This window comes from Taudactylus pleione, unplaced genomic scaffold (genome assembly GCF_031769625.1).
Source record: "Taudactylus pleione unplaced genomic scaffold, aTauple2 ptg000016l, whole genome shotgun sequence".
NCBI classification, from domain to species: Eukaryota; Metazoa; Chordata; class Amphibia; order Anura; family Myobatrachidae; genus Taudactylus; species Taudactylus pleione.
This window is the reverse complement of record NW_028284418.1, coordinates 5,036,694-5,055,000: the sequence shown is the minus strand read 5'-3', so window position 1 is coordinate 5,055,000 and position 18,307 is coordinate 5,036,694. Positions and strand designations below refer to the sequence as shown.

Here is an 18,307-nt window from a genome sequence, read left to right as displayed (position 1 = left end):
CTCCCCGATCCGAGGCCGATCCGAGTCAGGCTCGACTTTTCCCGCCTGACTCGGATCTGAAATCGAGGCAAAACGTCATCATCCCGCCTTCCGGGTCTCGCGGGTGTTGGATCCTATATAAGATACCCGCGTCGGCGCCATTTTCTCACTCGGCTGTGGACAGTGAAGAGGGAGGGTGGGAGTTAGGGCTGGCTGGGCTGTGTAGTGTAGTGCAGAGTAGTGTTGTGCTGTGCTGTGCTGCTGTTGTCCATAGGGGCTGTGTCCACTACTTCAAAGTCCATAGGGGCTGGCTGTGTTGTGCTGCTGTTGTCCATAGGGGCTGTGTCCACTACTTCAAAGTCCATAGGGGCTGGCTGGACTGTGTTGTGCAGTCAGTTGTCCATAGGGGCTGTGGCCACTCCAAAGTCCTGTGCAGTGTCCCAGTCCTAAAGGGGTGCTGTAGTGTTGTCCAGGGGGTGCTCTGTCCGTCAGGGGTGCTCCCCCCAAGTGCTAAAAAAAAAAATATTTTTTCTGTGTTTGTGAATTGTGTGCGCAGTAGCCGCACGTGCATCAACAAAGTAGTGCCAAGCGTGCGCCTGTGTCATAAGTAAAGGGCCGGCTGGCTTGACCGTTAAAGGGTGCTGTAACCCCCAAAGTACACTCCAAACCAAATAAAAAAATATTTTCTGTGTTTGTGAATTGTGTGCGCAGTAGCCGCACGTGCATCAACAAAGTAGTGCCAAGCGTGCGCCTGTGTCATAAATAAAGGGCCGGCTGGCTTGACCGTTAAAGGGTGCTGTAACCCCTAAAGTACACTCCAAACCAAATAAAAAAATATTTTCTGTGTTTGAGAATTGTGTGCGCAGTAGCCGCACGTGCATCAACAAAGTAGTGCCAAGCGTGCGCCTGTGTCATAAGTAAAGGGCCGGCTGGCTTGACCGTTAAAGGGTGCTGTAACCCCCAAAGTACACTCCAAACCAAATAAAAAAATATTTTCTGTGTTTGTGAATAGTGTGCGCAGTAGCCGCACGTGCATCAACAAAGTAGTGCCAAGCGTGCGCCTGTGTCATAAGTAAAGGGCCGGCTGGCTTGACCGTTAAAGGGTGCTGTAACCCCCAAAGTACACTCCAAACCAAATAAAAAAATATTTTCTGTGTTTGTGAATTGTGTGCGCAGTAGCCGCACGTGCATCAACAAAGTAGTGCCAAGCGTGCGCCTGTGTCATAAGTAAAGGGCCGGCTGGCTTGACCGTTAAAGGGTGCTGTAACCCCCAAAGTACACTCCAAACCAAATAAAAAAATATTTTCTGTGTTTGTTAATTGTGTGCGCAGTAGCCGCACGTGCATCAACAAAGTAGTGCCAAGCGTGCGCCTGTGTCCCATAAATAAAGGGCCGGATGGATTGATTGCTAAAGGGTGCTGTAACCCCCAAAGGGCACTCCAAACAAAATAAAAAAATAATTTTTTTTCTGTTTGTGAATTGCGTGCGCAGTAGCCGCACGTGCATCAACAAAGTAGTGCCAAGCGTGCGCCTGTGTCCCATAAAAAAAGGGCCGGCTGGATTGTCCACTAAAGGGTGCTGTATCCCCTAAAGTACACTCCAAACAAAATAAAAAAATATTTTCTGTGTTTGTGAATTGTGTGCGCAGTAGCCGCACGTGCATCAACAAAGTAGTGCCAAGCGGGCGCCTGTGTCATAAGTAAAGGGCCGGCTGGCTTGTCCGTTAAAGGGTGCTGTAACCCCCAAAGTACACTCCAAACAAAATAAAAAAATATTTTCTGTGTTTGTGAATTGTGTGCACTGTGGCTGCACGTGCATCAACAAAGGAGCAGAGCCAAGCGTGCGCCTGTGTCCCATAAGTAAAGGGCTGGCTGGCTCATTTCTTAAAGGGTGGTGTAACCCACAAAGTGCACTAGTCTCCAACAAAAATAAAAAAATATTTTCTATGTTTGTGTGTGCCTTAGCCGCACGTATATATCAATATAACATAAATGGAGGACCAAACTTTTTTAAATCATCTGAAGAGAAACGTAAACTTGCCAATATGCCATTTACGACACGGAGTGGCAAGGAATGGCTAAGGTCTTTCCCTATGTTCATGACTAGTGGTTCAGCTTCACATGACGATGGAAGCCCTCCTCCCACTAAAAAAATCAAACGAGTTAAGCTGGCAAAAGCACAGCGAAGAACTGTGCGTTCTAAGAAGATATCACAAATCCCCAAGGAGACTCCAAGTGTGGTGGCGGTTGCGATGCCTGACCTTCCCAGCACTAGACGGGAAGAGGTGGCTCTTTCCACCATTTGCACGCCCCCTGCAAGTGCTGAAAGGAGCACCCACAGTCCACTTGCTGATATGCAAATTGAAGATGTCACTGTTGAAGTACAACAGGATGAGGATACTGGTGTAGCTGGCGCTGAGGAGGAAGTTGGCGAGGAGGATTCTGATGGTGATGTGGTTTGTTTAAATCAGGCTCCGGGGGAGACAGTTGTTGTCCGTGGGATGAAAAAGCCCATCACGGTCATGCCTGGGCAGAAGACCAAACATTCCACCTCTTTGGTCTGGCAATATTTCTATCCAAATCCGGACAACGACTGTCTTTCCATATGTACCATATGTAAAGGTGGAATAAGTAGGGGTAGGGACGTTAACCACCTAGGAACATCCTCCCTTATACGGCACCTGCAGCGCATTCATAAAAAGTTACTGTCAAGTTCAGAAACTTTTGCTAAGACCGTAAGCAGTCCAGGGACACCTAAATCCCGTTGTCCTGTTGTATCCAAGCGCCTGCAAACCACACCGTCAACTCCCTCCTCGTCAATTTCCTCCTTAGTCAGGATCGGAAGTAGTCCTGCAGGCCATGTCACTGGCATGACTGACTCTCCTATCCGGGATTCCTCCGGAATATCCTGCATTGCTACGCCTCCTGCTGCCGCTGCTGCTGTTGCTGGGAGTCGTTCATCATCCCAGAGAGGAAGTAGGAACACCACTACTTTTACTAAACAGTTGACCCTCCAACAGTCCTTTAAGTACGATAGCAGTCATCCTGAAGCAAAACGTATAACTGAGGCCTTGACTGCTATGTTGGTGTTAGACGTGCGTCCGGTATCCTCCATTAGTGCAGTGGGATTTAGACAATTGATGGAGGTAGTGTGTCCCCGGTTCCAAATCCCGTCTAGATTCCACTTCACTAGGCAGGCGATACCGAGACTGTACAGAAACGTCAGAAAAAGTGTCCTCAGTGTCCTGAAAAATGCCATTGTACCCAATGTCCACTTAACCACGGACATGTGGACAAGTGGAACAGGGCAGACTAAGGACTATATGACTGTGGCAGCCCACTGGGTAGATGTATCACCTTACGCAGCAACAGCAGCAGCAGCAGCATCACCAGTAGCAGCATCTCAGAAACGCCAGCACGTTCCAAGGCAGGCTACGCTGTGTATCACCGGTGTCAGTAAGAGGCACACCGCCGACAACCTCTTAGAGAAACTGAGGGAAATCATCGCCCAGTGGCTTACCCCACTTAGACTGTCCTGGGGATTTGTGATACCTGACAACACCACCAATATTGTGCGGGCATTACATCTGGGCAAATTCCAGCACATCTCATGTTTTGCTCACACAATAAACTTGGTGGTGCAGAATTTTCTGAAAAGCGACAGGGACGTGCAGGAGACGCTCTGGGTGGTCCGAAAAATTTCTGGCCACTTTCGCCATTCAGCGACTGCGTGCCGAAGACTGGAGCACCAGCAAACACTTGAACCTGCCCCACCATCACCTGAAGCAAGAGGTTGTGACGCGGTGGAACTCAACCCTCTATATGCTTCAGAGGATGGAGGAGCAGCAAAAGGCCATTCAAGCCTATACATCCACCTATGACATAGGCAAAGGAGGGGGTATGCACCTGACTCAAGCACAGTGGAGAATGATTTCCGTATTGTGCAAATTTCTCCAGCCCTTCGAACTTGCCACACGTGAAGTCAGTTCAGACACTGCCAGCTTGAGTCAGGTCATTCCCCTCATCAGGCTTTTGCAGAACCAGCTGGAGAAAATTAAGGAGGAGCTAAGACAGAGCGATTCCGCTCGGCATGTGGGACTTGTGGATGAAGCCCTTCTTTCGCTTTGCCAGGATTCCAGGGTGGTCAATCTGTTAAAATCAGACCACTACATTTTGGCCACCGTGCTCGATCCTAGGTTTAAAGCCTATGTGGTGTCTCTCTTTCCGGCCGACACAAGCCTGCAGAGGTGCAAAGACCTGCTGGTGAAAACACTGTCAGCTGAAGCAGAACGTGACACGTCAACAGCTCCTTCTTCATTTTCTACCGCAACTGGGGCTGCCAGGAAAAAACTTAGGTATCCTAAGCAACCCACTGGCGGTGATGCAGGGCAGGCATGACCAAGTTTGGACATCTGGTCCGGACTGAAGGACCTGGCAACAATTTCTGACATGTCTACTGTCACTGCATATGATACTGTCACCATTGACAGAATGGTGGAGGATTACATCGGTGACAGCATCCAAGTAGGCATGTCAGACAGTCCGTACCTGTACTGGCAGGAAAAAGAGGCAATTTGGAGGCCCCTGTACAAACTGGCTCTATTTTACCTGAGTTGCCCCCCCTCCAGTGTGTACTCCGAAAGAATGTTTAGTGCAGCCGGGAACCTTGTCAGCGAAAGGCGTAGGAGGTTGCTTCCACAAAATGTGGAGAAGATGATGTTCATAAAAATGAATTATCAACTCTTCCAGGGAGACCAGCCTCCAGAACGTACAGAGGGACCTGTGGTGGTGGATTCCAGCGGGGACGAGTTAATACTCTGTGAGGATGAGGATGTACACAACACTGAAGAGGGTGAGGAATCGGTGGATGAGGATGAGGACGACATCTTGCCTCCTTAGAGCCAGTTTGTGCAGGGACAGATTAATTGCCAGCTTGTTTTTTGGGGGCCCAAACGAACCAATCATTTCAGCCACAGTCGTGTGGCAGATCCTGGGGCTGAAATGATTGGTCTGTTAAAGTGTGCATGTCCTGTTTATACAACATAAGGGTGGGTGGGAGGGCCCAAGGACAATTCCATCTTGCACCTCTTTTTTTTCTTTGAATTATGTACTGTTTTGGGCCTAGTTTTTCAAACTGCCATCCTGTCTGCCACTGCAGTGTCACTCCTAGATGGGCCACGTGTTTGTGCCGCCCACTCGTGTCGCTTAGCATAGTCATCCAGCTACCTCGGTGCAACCTTTTGGACATAAAAACACTATTGTGAGGTGTGAGGTGTTCAGAATAGACTGGAAATGAGTGGAAATTAAGGTTTTTGAGGTTAATAATAGCATAGGAGCAGAAAAATCAACACATTCTGTGATTTTAGCTGTTTTTATGCTTTTTTTAAAAAAAATACAGATCCAAAACACAAAACCCAGAACGCAAAACACCGAAGGGTGGTTTTGACAAAACCAATCCAGATCCAAAACATGAAGAAAGATCCAGATCCAAAACCAAAATAAAAAATAATCCACGATAAGTGCCCTTTTTTCGCCCAAAAAATGGCGAGAACACACAGGTTCACAAGCTTATCGCGGCTCCTATGTGTTAACGGGAAAACTATCCTATTATTTCGCCCAAAATAATAGGATAGGGAGAAAAAAAATATTGTCGAAAATCGGGGATAATCAAATCCACCATTTTTCGCAGATCGCAGGGATCAATTAGCGCTCGAACAGTGTTCGGGGCTAATTTTATATGGCCCATAGTGCTATGGATTGTTTGAGGGAGGGGGCCCCAAACTAGTATCTTGCCTAGGGCCCCATGAGGTCTAAATCCGGCTCTGATAGTACCTGGTAATTGCTTAAATAGAGTTACCTAGTATAGTCTTCTAATAGACCAATATGTAGTCTCTTTAGCACTCACTACTTATCTCCAACATATTTATATACAGTTTTTCAAAATATAGTGATAGCATCCAACAATGGTACAATAAATGGTTCCGCTGAACATACTGTGGTATAGGTTTAGTAGTACAGGTAATTGGTATGTCTGCTAAACAATATCAACCTATAGCCACAAAAACAATTTATATACCAATTAGAGCGGATCAATAGATGGTATTGAAAAAAATGTAGAAAGGTTGGTCTAATGTATCAAAGTATCATGTAATAGTTATGTTGGTTGCTATACAAAAATAGTTTGGGTCCTCTCATTGGGTCAGTGATTTAGGAGATCCCTGCGCTGATTCAACAGAGTTCACCTCTATCTACGTCACAAAAGCAGATGCCCTGTAAACTTATTCACACCCTTTGATGATCAGAGGGTACGCTCACTCTTTGTATAAATGCATGTCACACAAAGAGCAGCAGCTGCCTTCTTGATATGTCTGTAATGGAGTAGCTTTATTTTAATTTTTCTGGCGTTTACCTCTACACACTACCGTATTTTTGGCAAGAGCTATTTTTCTCTATATATAGCCAATAATAATAATAATAGTTGAGTGCAGGGACCCTCCCTCATCCCCGAACATGGCCAATCTGTCGTTATCGGCAGATTGACCGGTATGTTCAGGCGATGATTGATGTCGGAAACGACCAGCGCGAGCGTGCGTCGCTGGTCGTTTCCGACATTGTGGTGCACGATTAATGAGCGATTGAACAATTACGATGCCTTAATCGTTCAATCGCTTATTAAAATCGCCTAGTGAATGTACACCTTAAGCTTTCTGAACGACATACAGTACACCACAGTCAACAATTAAATTGACACAAGATTGCTCAAATTCTCCATGTAGCATAAACAGTTTAGACAGTTTAAAGAGCAGATTCAGAGATGAACGCAAGTCAGTTTTAAGGACAGGATTTGTGTGTTTTCACCAATGGCGGAACAGGGCAATTTTTGCACCCCTGTTCAGACCCTGCCCCTAAACATCATGTCATCATGGTGAGAGGGGCCGCGGGCAGAAGGAAGTACAGCACTGCCCTGAGCGTCCTTAGGACAGTCTGTGCGGCTGTATAGGCTGCAGGGTGCGTGACCGAAAAAGGACGCTCTGGGAAGCTCTGCAGCAGAGCTATTGGCTGCATCCTGCAATCATGCAGCAGCAATGGTGCCACCCCCAGAGCCCTGCACCCTGAGTGATGGCAACACTTGCACACTCCCAGTTATGGTAATGGTTTCCACAGTACACATGCTCGGGAGCCGAGTGCACGCTACTATGGATGATGCTAAGTTTTATGCAATTCAGTCACGTCTCACTTGTGGCTGAAAGGGGCGTAACTGGGTGGTAACAGGACGTTTGCATGTAGGCTAAATTTATTGTTGAGCGAGTACCAAAAAAATTGCGGGCTATGTAGAGGTGTGCGTATGCACTCCTGTTTTCAGACAGATGTCTTCCACTAAGGCTAGGGCTGCTGCAAGTGCACACTAATAATGCTGACTTATATAAAGCATATGGATAGGCACGGTGCAGTTGCATATATCTGTATAACTCCACACACAGATGCATATACATATTTTTCTCCATGACTGCAATGCGGGCGCAATTATGGTCGACTTGTGTTTAACTCGGTTCAACTCTGCATCAGCCTCTATGAGGGTAGTTTAACCACCTTGAGGCTACCCGCAGTACTGTTACTGTGGAGTGATCACTTGCACTTCTGAGAGTCCTTTCACACGTTCATTAATAATGCAGTTGCATCCCAAACTGTATATAAAATAAATACACTTAAAAACATGTGAATGGGTTAATGGACATACTTAAAGTGACATGTACAAAGACACGTCTATAATACATTGTATTGTCACATGCACATTATCAATAACATAGGAAACTTTGCTTGTAATTACTTATGTGTAATGCTCACATTGGTCCTGACAGAGGTGGATGCTGCTGCGTCTGCTCTTGCATCTGTTAGCAGAGTTGTGGCTGCGATAATAAGCATATGCTAGTATTAGCCTTCCCCTGGTGCAATAGCCTGACTAGGTTTAGAAAACAAATGGTGTCGACCATTTTTGTGTGGGCATTTTGGCCATGTCGACCCTTCGTTCCTGACAATCTTCATCCATGTCGACATTTTGTGTGTCGACAGTTTAACGATGTCAACATTTTGTACCTGTTGAACTACTGCCTGTCTACCAGTTGGTGTCTACCTAGACACTGTCTACCTTTTTATTGTAGATCATTAAATCCATATCATGCAACAGCAGCCAGTATCTTTCCTGCATGCAAAACAATAATGTACAGTATTTGGACCCCTTGCAACAGAACATGGTTGTCTAGCTGCAAAGTTCCAGGCCCACGTTGTTTTACCTGTGCAAAAAGAATAATTTGTTTTCTATTATCTATTTTCTATGATCCTATTAAGGTTACTAGAACTGACGGCGTAGTCTGGCTTTTTCTTTCTTTCTGTAGATGTCTGTGGGGATATTAGCTTGTTACCGTTATAGCTAGTTAGCAAAGGGTTATGGAGCGTACACACGGTCAGATTTGTCAGACTTGTCAGATTTGTCAGATGAACGACTGAACGATTGAACGATTTGAACGATTTTACCAAAGTTTTGAACGATTTGAACGATTTGAACGATTTTTGACTGCATTAAAATGAATGGAATCGTCCAAGTCTGACTGCAAACCCATCAGATGTCAGATATCGTTATCTGACAAACGGGAACGCGCATCGTTGATCGTCCATCGTTCAGGCATGTCAGATATGAACGATTTTCCTTCAGATATGAACGACTGAACGATTTTTAAATCGTTATCGTTCATATCTGAAGGAAAAATCTGATCGTGTGTATGCACCATTATTATTGAGTTGATTCTAATGTCGGGTACACATAGGGATGATGTTGTTACGATTTGGCTGATTTGGCCAAATCGTAACAACATATCGTGCATATCATGCATGCAGTGTGTAGGCACGATATGTGCGCTCCTGCGGTGACACGTGTGACGGTGTCAGGTTTGATGTGCTGCACATCAAACCTGACGATATCGCTTGCGGCCCCAATAATGTTATTGAAGGATGGAGCCAGTACTCGTTCCATCGTTCATAACATCAGTCTGATATGTACCCGTGGTACAATATGTCTTCCTGGTACAAATCATCCATTGTGTACCCACCTTAAGTAACTGGAGATCTAGGTAGAGACGTAGGTTAAAAAAAAGTGTTACATTAAGTTAGTTTAGCATTAGCATATTAAAGTATTAGCATTACAGAGGGTAAACCTTATTTACAGTATGTGCTAAGTAGCATTTATTAAATTGAATCAATATTTGTTAATTAGATATGTGTTTAGTTTTTATTTTTTTTATACCTTTGGGTTTTACAGAAGAAAAAAACAGCTGCTGAAGCCCGCTGGGAGCCTACTGTATCTTATGCAGACACCATAGAAAATACTTTGAAATTTTATCTACACTCTACTAAACCCCAGTTATTACCTTGATATTGAGAACTATTATACAAGCATTATGCTGTTTAATCACCTGTATAAATAACACAAAGGGACAATGCAGGTAAACCAAAGGGGCTTCCCACAGTGCTTGGTAAACACAAGGCTGCAACAAATTACTTTTGAACAATGACACCAGTCTGCCAGTTGCAAATCATGGACAAACTGTAGTGGCACAGAAACCAGTGTCTATTCCTAGATACAATAGGTACATGGAGTGTAGATTAAATTGTCCAGGCACAGGATGCATGACACTTCGCACTCGGGATGCAATGAATTCTGCCACCCTTTGCATGCCTCCCGGTGTTGTTAACGCCTGTATGCATGACGATCACTGCAGATGGCCGCTCTCTCGGTAAGAGCGGCCCTTTGCGATGGAGGGACTTCCGGGTCTATGACTCAGAAGCCCTTCCGGCGTCCTTCTGCCCATGCCGCAGGAGTGCTGAGAAGGATCCGATTGGATCCCTCTTACAGCACTCTAAGGAGAGAAGCTCATAGGTTTGTATAGGTAATGCCATCAGGAAGATGGCGTTACCCACCGCAACCAACCACCGGAGTGCATCGCATTCCGGGGTTTGGTGCATATGAGAAATGCGGTCAAACCCGCATTTTTGGGGTTTGACAGCATTTCTCACCTTGCTGCATCCCGCACCTGATGTTATAGCCATACTGTATTTTGTAGAAAATCCTAAAGGAAAACATTACTATTAAAAAAAAAACGTAGCTGTGACAGAGGCGTCTCCGGGTCTCCGTATCCCCCTCACTGCTTGTGTAGTGTGTACCCAGCATTATTTATGTAGAATCTTCATAGTTGTTGTGTAATTGGAAAATAAGAGAATAGTACAAGGTGGAAAAAGGTGACCCTGATGCCGCTGGCCCACAATGTGCTATGCAGTGAATGGTGGAATGAGAGATCAGGGTGCGAGGAGGTGTGCAAATAGGGATACAGAGGCAGCTGGCTCTGGGAGCGGGCATGGTGTCCCAGCGCCAGAAAAGCAGCAGCGGCAATAGGGGGAGATGTGTCCCTAATGGGACACATCAGTGGCCGGCGCTGGGACAGTGTGTCTGTTCCCAGCGGCGGTCAAAATGCAGCAGTGGGTAACCTTAGGTGCCAGTCACGAGCTAAGTGCTGCCCGCAGACTGGTGGCCAATAAACAGCATCAACAGTTTGAAAGGAATCGGCTGCAGTGACTCTCGATTGACTCATTGACGTCAGACGCCACTGGATGGAAAAGCCAGTTCAGCAGAGGAGAGAGAAAAAGACAGACGCCATGTCAAGAGTTCCGGCAGCCGCGGAAGAGACCAAAAGATGGGAGACTATGCCCAGCGCTGACTGAATGCGGCTAAGAGAAACAAATAACGATATGGATCATTTGTAAATCATAAATTAAATGGTAGCAAAAAAATGTTGACCACATCAAAATAGAATGCATAAAATTGTATACAGTATATGCAAGATCCACTGGCCCTATACCATCTATCCTGACCAGTCTACAAGTCTACATACTGGCACAATACAACTTTTCTCCTCTGACCCAGTAGAGAATAATTCTTATTAGATATGATGGATTTCTAGCTTTCATAACAAGAAATCTATAGCAAGTTATTCACGTATATTTACAACTAATACTGTTTATACAGTAAGACAAATCAGGTGGCTCCAACCACCTATCCCATCTTTTATCAGCTCTGATTGTGCAGCTCGCCATGTAAATCCATGCCTAGCTGCTTTTTCGGGAGACCCCATACTGTTTGTCCCCACACTTTTGACGCTACCAGTCTAGGCTTTTAGCGCTAGTGCTGACATTCTGGAATGGAGGTGATATTTTTTCTAAAAATCTACAAAGACGTGCTGGAACAGGTCAAGCCAGTGGTGATGTGTGAGGTTTAAACATCACTGGTAGCATGGCTTCTCAACCTCGAATTCGCCAGCTATTGAATGGCACATCTCTATGAATCGGTGCAGATCCATAGGTTATTACACTTCCCTCCCCCCCCTCCGGTATGCATATATCAATTTACATTACATAAATTCTTTACTTACAATTTATTAACATTTTATGCAGTGTATCAAAACACATTGAAATGTTTATTCTGTTAGGTGTGTGTGCATGTGTTATGAAATCTGTTCTTAATAATATCTCTAATTAGCACCCATACATAATAGGTCTGCATATTTTGGCTCATTTTTCACCTACAAAGATATCTATATCTGCTATTGAAAACAGGGACCTGTCTGCGTTCCACTATTGTCACACAAGCTATTTTCCACTGCCTTCTAAAAAACTTATTTAAACAACTCAACATGTTATCTCTGTGTGGATTACAGAACTGTTGTTGACCAGTAGAGCAGCCAGTCCCGACATGGTAACATATCATGCAAGCCACGAAAGCAAGATAGCCAAGCTAAGTACAAAATAAGCTGTATCTCTATACCCTTTTATGTACAGTAGCGATATTGTTTTATAACCTAAATATTATCACACTGCACCCACACTATCCGGCTTGGAAATGCTCCAGTGGAATGGAAATATCAAAAGCCACATACATAGAGCTATTGCACTCGGTAGAATTATCTGCATCTACTTTTCCTGTGTTTAAGTGAACTGGCTGCAGTATCTGAATAAAGTGATTTCATCAGTTGGCAAAAAGAAGAAGGGATCATATTCACACTAAAGAAGTACAGCAAGATCATGTTATACATAACACAGCTTCGTAACGGAAAGTTTTCTTTTTGCTAAATATAAAAGTTAGGTTGATGAACGGACAAAAACGGTTTTACATCAGTTATAAATTTTTCAACTTAATAAAGATAACAAAAAATGGAAGAACCTCATAGGTAAAGGATGCAAAACCCCGATTACTGTATGTCCTATTTCAGCACTTTGTCACTTCTGAGTTTCTGCACAGAATTAGACAGTCATACGAGCTTAAGCGCATTTAGAAGGCAAAGACTAGATGCAGATTTTTTAAACTGGTAAAAAGTTCTCTTATGTTGTTGTTCAGTAAAAGACTCGTAGATAACTGCAGCCCGCAGTGCTGGAATTTCAGGTTTTATACATGTGGCATGCCTTAGTGGTACAGCTGCAAGACTTGTATGGAAGTCACCTACCTGAATAAACTTGGGGATTTCTAAGTTGCTGTCTGATTTCCCAGCATGCTTATAGCATTGCTAAAAACAGATGGTGCTGGGTAAACTAAACCATATTAACCATTCAGATATTTCCTTTAGTTGACTAGTTTAGACTATACTGACAATTGGTAATTACTTATCTGTGGCTAAAAGTTACTACATGTGTTCATTTGAGGAACCTTAGTAAAAATTCTTACTGGTCAGTTCTATTTCAGGTGGTCAGCACTGTTTCCTAACACTGTCCCAGAGCTACTCTACCCGCAGGTAAGATTAAGAACTGATGGTGTATGGTCTTCTTAGTCATGGATGTACTATCATACTGCCATACTTACCGACTCACCTCCCAGAGATCCTGGAGGGGAGATACAGGTGGCCAGTGATGCACAAATCAAGTCTTTATGGCCCTACTCGTCACTGTGTGCATAGCCACGAATCGCGGTATCGTGTGGAGGTGGTCAACAATGACGTGATTCGCTGAGAAGAATGTCATCAAGCCCCCCCATTATTTCTGTCTCACTATGGGGGTTATCCACTTAGATAGCGGTGGGACTATCCAATTAGTCCCGAAGTGCCGCCCGACGCCGGCACTTACCTGATGTGCCACGAAAAATAATCTACGATAAGTGCCATTTTTTCACCACCTAAATGGCGAAAACACATAGGTCCCTGTGTTTTCAGGAGAAATATCCTGTTATTTCGACCAAAATAATAGGGTAGGGGGGGGGGATCATAAAAAAACAGGGATAATCATTGAAAAATGCCCATTTTTTGCAGACCGCTGCTAATTGGATACTGCCCTATGAGAGAGTGGGTAAGGATGCATACTGTCAGGAATACATGAGTAATGTTCACAAATTGATGTTTTCCTGCTTTAAGTCGCTGATTTTGCAGAGGAATATAAAATCAGGGAGCATGTATTGCTGCAGTGCAGGCTAATAATTCAGAAATAACATGTAAAAGACAACATTGAGCACAATACCAATTGGCACCATCTTAAATAAATAGGAATCAGTGTTACCTCCTGCATTATCTGCAGATATTTGCTTTTCCCACATACACCTTACAGTAATTCAAATAAGGTATTTATACAGTTAATCACCATAAACAGGGCTACATTACTTAGGCATATACAATTACAGCATTGGGTTATTTCACAAAAGCAATTACACTATCAGGTTTATAGTATAGGATTACAGTTTAATACAAAGCAGACTAATACAATAATATAATACAATAGGTAATAAACACAATGGAACTGGTGTAATATTGGCTGCAATTGCATCATAAAATGCATTCACTAATTCCTGCATTCACTAAAAAAAAAAAAAACTCAATTACATGTATATGCAAAGTTGCAACTATCTCAAGATATGGACAGGTAGTCACAAGTACAAAGGCGTAATTAGGTTTTTTGACACCCAAGGCAAGTTGAAAAATGGCTCCCCCCCAAAAAAGAAACAAAATCTATAAAAGCATGATAGAAATCCTCTATACTGTAGATACATAGGGCCAAATGTAATAGGTTGCGAATTTGTAAAAATTGCGAGTTTAGCACTAAACTCTAATTTTTCGGGATTTACTATAACTCGCAAAAAAGCATCTCTCATCCAGATGTTTTCGCATTCTCAAGATAGAACTCAAGCAATGTTACTGCCTGAGAAATCCCCAAAACAATAGACCAGCTTCAGGATAGCGAGTTTATCCTGAGCAGGTCAGAGTTAAGCTGGCCACACACTAGAGCAACTTACATCCAACCAGCCAACTTGTTGATTGGTTGAAATTAAAATCTGGTAAGGAATGAGAGTAAATGATGATCAGCAATTTGCCCCTAAATACCAGAAAACAGATGAAAATGGTCATTCAGACAAGTTTGTTAAATGTTTGATCTAAACTATTTGTTCAAACAGCAGTTTTGGTCCATTTTCCAGCGTTTGGGAGCAAATTGCTGATTGTATTCCTTACCAGATTTTCATTCCAACCAATCAACTAGTTGGCTGGTTGGACAGATAATCTTTAGATGTGTGGCCAGCTTAACAAAGAAACATGCACATATCCATAAGATCCGTGCATGTTTCTTTGTGTACATATAAAAATACTTAAAAAAATAAAATAAAATGACGTGCACCCCCCTCCCAATACGCATAACGAGCCCCGGGCTCTGTAGAGCCTGTGCTGGTTTTTAAAATACAGGGGACAAAATATGTAGGGGGCCCTTGTATTTTAAGAACCAGCACCGGGCTATGTAAAGCCTGTCCTGGTTCTAAAAATACAGAGGACAAAATGTGTAGGAATCTCCTGTATTTTAAGTACCAGCATAGGGCTTTTCTGATCCGGTCCTGGTTATGGGAATACAGGGGACAAAACGAGTAGGGGTCCCCTGTATTTTCCATAAACAGCACTGGACTCTTTCTAGTGGGGGGATAATGCCACAGCCAGGGAAACCCTTTCACTGGGTCTCCCAGGCCAAAGCATTACCCCCCGAATGCTAGTCAGCCCAGGCCGGGGATCCCTGGGGAGGTGGAGACCCAAATAAAGGGGTCCCCCTCTCCAGGTCACCCCAGGCCTGGGCTAATAGTCCGGGGCTATCCCTGGCACCCATGGCCGGTGGGTCCCGGGTTTATAGTGTAAATGTGGTGTAAAAGATAGAAGTGTAAATATTGTCTCTTGCAAAGAACTACAGGTCCCAGCAAGCCTCATCTGCATACTGATATTTGGAGAACCACAAGTGGTACTTGTAGTTTACCTGCAAAATAAATATTAAAATAAACACAATACACACACACACTGTGATAATTAGAGATGTTCGGCAACCCCCGTGTTTTGGTTTTGGTTTTGGATCTGGATCTACCCTGGTTTTGGATCTGGATTGGTTTTGCCAAAACCTCACCTCCATGTTTTGTTTTCGTGATCTGGTTTTGGATCTGGATTTTTTCTTAAAAAATCATAAAAACAGCTAAAATCACATAAAATTGGCCTGTTTTTGTTCCTACAGTATAATTAACTTCAATAACATTTATTTCCAGTCATTTCCAATCAATTTTGACCACCTCACAATATTATTTGCTTAATCTAGTTAAGGCCAAAAGGTTGCATCCAGCTATCTGGCTGACTAAGCTAAGTGACACAGTGGGCGGCACTAACATGTGGCAGTTCAGTTTCTCATTTCCAACACGGATACAGGACCTCATTCAGAGGCGGTCGCATGAAGCGATCGCTCTCTCTCTGAATAAGGGCGGGCGCTTCTTTTTTTTTGGTGCAGCCTCCTGGTCGCAAGCTAAGCTGTGGGTTACCACCCACAGCTTAGCTAGCGACCAGGGTGATGGTCGCGATGGTGATCACTATCGCGACCATCGGGGCTTGCGACCAGACCCTAGGGTCGGGTCTGGGCACTCACAAGCCCCAGGGAGCTTTCTGCTCTGATGGAGCAGGAAGCTCGCAACTGAAATCACTGTTGATGTCAGTGCGGCCGCTCACAAAACGGTAGGCGTTCCTTAAGGAACGCCTCCGCTTTGGAAACCACCCCCCCGGCCCACTTACATAAAGGGGCGAGCTGTTGATCAACATCGACAGCCACCCCTTCTGTAGCGAGCTCCAGAGCGAGAGAGTTTCTCTCTCGCTCCGGGGCTTGCACACGCGCAGTGCGGCCGCTGCGCGTGCGCAGGGCTGCCCATCGACGCGGTTGTGAGCACATCGGTGCTTGTGACCGGGTCTGAATGACCCCCACAGTGTGTTATACAGTTTGGGTTGGGTACACCAATAGTGCACTTACTGTGACAGCAGTGTCGGCAGAGCGGGGTTGCTGACGGTGTCCTCAGTACATGGAATGGCAGTGCTGCGGTACCGGCAGTGTGCTCAGTGAAGGGTACCGGTGATGCCAGCAGTGCAGGGTGCCAGCGGTGTCTTTAGTGCAGGTTTGCTGGCTGTGTCGGCAGTGCGGGGGTGCCCTCAGTGCAGGTTTGCTGACTGTGTCGGCAGTGCAGGGGTGTTCTCAATGTAGGGTGCTGGCGGTGTTGGAAGCGGGGGTGCCAGCGATGTCCTCAGTGCAGGTTTGCTGACTGGGTCGGCAGTGCAGGGGTGCTGGTGGTGTCCTCACTGGGAGTGTCGGCAGTGTGGAGGTCGCTGACGGTGTCCTCAGTATGTTGGGCAGCAGTGCTGGAGTGTTGGCAGCGGTGGTGTCGGCAGCGGGGGATGCTCCCAGTGGGGCTTCCGGCGGTGTCGGCCGCGGGTGGTGTCAGCAGCAGGGGGTGCCGGCGGTGGGGGATGGCGAGCGCCATCTTCTTTTCCCTATTTTGTAGTGTTTTCAATGGGCTTAACGCTGATTGGCTGAGAACCGTGACAGACGGCTCTCTCAGCCAATCAGCGTTAAGCCCGCTGAAAACAAAACCTTGCGACGCGACAGAGCTTCACCCCTGGGTAGCCAGTGCTCAGCTGATTAAAACTACAGTACAGTTCTGAATACAATAGCAGTGGATGGAGATGACACTACAGTATAGCAAACCCTCACAGGCAGGCCAATCACATACTGGACAGTGTAAACAGATCCGCTGCCCATGGAAGAAGACGCTATAAAGTCATACTGTAGAAGTATAGCATGGTAAAACATTGGAGCGACAATGTCGCACAGTCAGGGCCAGATTCAGCAGTGAACGCTAATGAACTGCTGAACGCAGATTCCCGATGTTTGGGAATCTGCGCAGGCAGGCACAGGACCCATTCTGCAAGTGTGCAGAATGGGTTCTGCTAACTCGCTCGCAGACTGGCAGCAGACCATCAGTGATTGACAGTCTGCTGCTGTTTGTGGGCGGGGAGGGGGCGGCGATTCCCTCCGTTTCCCGAAACGGAGCCGTGTCGCCGCCGTTGCGGGGGAGGGAAGAAGCCAGGATCTTTGTCGGCTGACAGATTTCCTGGCCTCTTCCTCTAAACTGTGGTGACCGGCTGCGGGACCCCATGGGTGACCGCAGCCGGCCGATGTTACGCAGATTATCCGATGCAGCTCGGACAAGTAATGCACAGGAGGCGTGATACCTCCTGCTGCATTACCATATCTACAAGGGTCGCAATGGCAAAGCTGCCTGTGTGCATACATCATACACCAAGAGCCGTGGCGGGCCCGGGTAACAGGGGGCGTGGCCTAATCACCCTTCTATGACCCCCTCAGCCCTGCGCAAAGCCAGGGGGCACGATTAGTGCGATCGTTCCCCCCCCACAGGCATAGGAGACTGCTGTGGCAGCTGCTAAGCAGCCACGAGCAGTCTCCCACTGCAGCTCAGCACTTGCTGCATGATCGGAGCTAATCTCGGCTCGCGGAAGTGGGACGGGGGGCGGATGCCCAGGGAAGGGTGAGTCATTAAAGGGAGGGCTGGTCAGCCGCTGGCCATCAAATGGACCGGCACAGCGGGAACTGGCCCGGTGGCCCAATCAGCCCCTGACTAGGATTCTCCTGGCGGTGCTGCTGCTGGCGGTGGGTGTGTGCTGCAGTGTATGACACTGCCGGCTCCCTGCTTCTTTCCTGCGCGGCATTGCAGTTACATTCTCGGATGCTACAACAGACGGGGAGGGAGCGGACCACACGGGGCAGACAACTGCAGCGCTGCCCGCTGTCATGTGTATTTGTAGTGGTGCACCCGGCATAGAAGGATTATACAATATACATACTATTATACATTGCAGCAGGCGGCCGCGGCAGGTGAGAGGGAAGGGGTGATCATGGGTGGAGGCGGCCGGTACCGCCCACAGAGCATGTGTGCTCTGTGCGGGCGCACT

The 18,307-nt window shown here is 46.0% G+C and overlaps 1 protein-coding gene across 5 annotated transcripts in view; it reads right to left on the bottom strand.

The window, feature by feature from the left end:
- Window positions 1–18,307, bottom strand: part of KCNJ16 (potassium inwardly rectifying channel subfamily J member 16) — a 272,982-nt gene that overhangs the window by 59,399 nt on the left and 195,276 nt on the right. Inside the window, exon 1 of one of the 5 annotated variants that reach the window (XM_088473039.1) lies at window positions 7,824–7,851. The exons of the other annotated variants lie outside the window; for them this stretch is intronic. The gene's annotated coding sequence lies outside the window, so the exon portion shown is untranslated. Of the gene's footprint in view, window positions 1–7,823; window positions 7,852–18,307 lie in introns of those variants that run through there. 5 annotated transcript variants of the gene reach the window in all.